This window comes from Acyrthosiphon pisum, unplaced genomic scaffold (genome assembly GCF_005508785.2).
Source record: "Acyrthosiphon pisum isolate AL4f unplaced genomic scaffold, pea_aphid_22Mar2018_4r6ur Scaffold_21846;HRSCAF=25044, whole genome shotgun sequence".
Classification (NCBI taxonomy): domain Eukaryota; kingdom Metazoa; phylum Arthropoda; class Insecta; order Hemiptera; family Aphididae; genus Acyrthosiphon; species Acyrthosiphon pisum.
This window is the reverse complement of record NW_021771355.1, coordinates 22344-24788: the sequence shown is the minus strand read 5'-3', so window position 1 is coordinate 24788 and position 2445 is coordinate 22344.

Sequence of the window (2445 nt, the reverse complement as noted above, 5' to 3'; positions counted from 1 at the left end):
CTGATTACAATCACAAACATGTGTAGATTTTAGATATTCGTTTTTTACATTTTCTATAAATTCATTACCCTTACAAAGTAAAACAAATATACATTTAGGATTCCATTTTGCGTGTTCAACAAACGGAATGTCATCTTTGGTCCATTTTTGCAAGACCAGTCCACAACAAAAACATTCGACTATGTCAGCAGTTCCTGAATACTTAAATCCGGCCTCAGATAACGAATATTTATTTTGACACAAAGTAGGTGGAAATGAATTATACGATTTTAATCTCGATAAAAATGTAGTAAAATCTGAATGTACTGGATACGAATTATTTCTTACTAAATAAAACAATGAAGGAAAATCGTTAGAAAACTTCTGTAAATTCATAGTTTTTAATAAAACATAAAATAATTGGTTGAAAAAAAAATCGAATCAATAAGATAATTTACTGAAAAAAAACCATACATATTAGAATTTTTAGCTATACGGTGATCGAATGTACTGTAAGGCGGACTTTCCTCCTTGAATTTTTTTCATCTCCCCGTAAAAAGTGCCTCAGAACACCCAACCATACATATTAGAATTTTTAGCTATACGGTAATCGAATGTGCTGCAAGGGGGACTTTCCCCCTTGAACTTTTTTCATCTCCCCGTAAAAAGTGCCTCAGAACACCCAAATTACTACTACTTATATATATTTTTTGTCTAAGTTTATCAACAAATAGAGGCAAAAAAAAAAATACATATACATTAAATAGACAAAATATAACTTTAAGAGTATGAAGTGAAAAATACATTGTTGAATACAGTATATAATATGGGACAAGTTTACTTTAATTAACTGATTAATTTTTTTTCAATTAAATAAACTGGTTCAGACTGTACAGTGAATCATATCAAGCGAAACCACAGCCATCCGGTGTCGCAGGGTTGACAGACCGCGACGCTCGCCGAAGGCCCGAAGCGTCCCCGTCGCGGCAGATTTGGATACTGGCGACGGCCTCGGCCGTATGCTAATATCGGGTCATCGTCACATTCCCAGTCCGTCACGTGGGCGGACCGCTGGCTTTGGCGATCCGGCCGTCGCACTTCCCGAGTGCGACGACCAGGATTCAGCCATACGCTTGCAAATGACCTCGGTCCCTACGATCCGAGCCCGGTGCTTGGCTTCTGGTCACCCGGCGCGGCGCCTTGACGTTGTCGGGCCGGGTTAAATCTTTAAATTTTGCCAGTGCCGTACCGCTACGCACCGACTTAGAAATTCTGAGTTGGTTGGGGACCACATCCCTTTGATCGCAGAAGCAAGCCTGTGGAAACCGCGAACAGAGTTGTGAACCGGTGGTGGCATACACAGTCTTATGCTGGCAGCAGCAAAAATCAGATTGCAAACGAAACGGTCGGATGATGCCGACCCGGGTGGCGGTCGGACAGAGCTGACTGCGATCCGGGGACCGGGGCTGACACTGACCGTTAACAAGCCCGACAACCACGGCACATCTGCCCGATGGAATCCGTTACCGGCCGAACGACTATAAGCTGATACGGGACGACTGTTACCCCGAGGAGAAAACATCGCACAGCGAACCGTGTCCTGTCGGACTTGAAAGTCACAATTTGTCGCCATAAGTCTTAAAACCAATACTTGGAAGCTAACTGCAATCCACATTTGCTGGTGGCGCGCAGGCGACATCTTAGCGTCGCTCGGAGGACGTGGAGCGGCCCCGGCGGGCTGGGTCGCCCGTGAAACCGGACTGTCTAAAGAAACTGATGGAATGGTGGAACGGCAATCCAAAAACTCTGAGGGCGGCAGAGTGCGGGACTCATCCCCTGGCTGTCATTTGGGGCTACCGAGCCGATGTACCCGCGGCTTGAGGTAACGGGAGCATTGTTCCCGGGACTGATAGTGGCAGCGCCCTCCGGACCCAGGCCTCGGTGTCGTCCCGGGGAGTGTCGAACTCGGATGGTCACGAGACCTACATGGATACCGCGGGAGAAGAGGTTTATCGGAGGACTGCCCGTGGGTCGCGCGTGGGGAGCGCCTCTAAGGACAGCTAGAGGGAGCCCTTAGGTCCACACGGCTGTCTGGCGGCGCGGCATGCGGATAATGTTCAGAAGATACGATATGTGCCGACTACACCCACACCAAGACGAGTCCCGTTGCAAAACTTGCTGACTAATCTGGCCCGGATTGGACATCGGTGACATATGACCTTAACGAAGCACGGCTAAGAGCTTCAGGTCTTAGGGGCCAAAACTGCTGACAGCTTTCGGGGCAGGCCGCATAGGGGCGTGCGCTCGGCCTAAGCGCCGGGGTTGCCGATGACCTCCGGAACACGTCGCACCATACCTCTCTCCAAGGATGGCTGGACTCAGCGGACTTAGAAGCTAATACTATGTCATGCGAAAAGTCCAGGAATAGTCATGGAGACGGTGGGCGTTTGAAAGGCCGTATCCTTG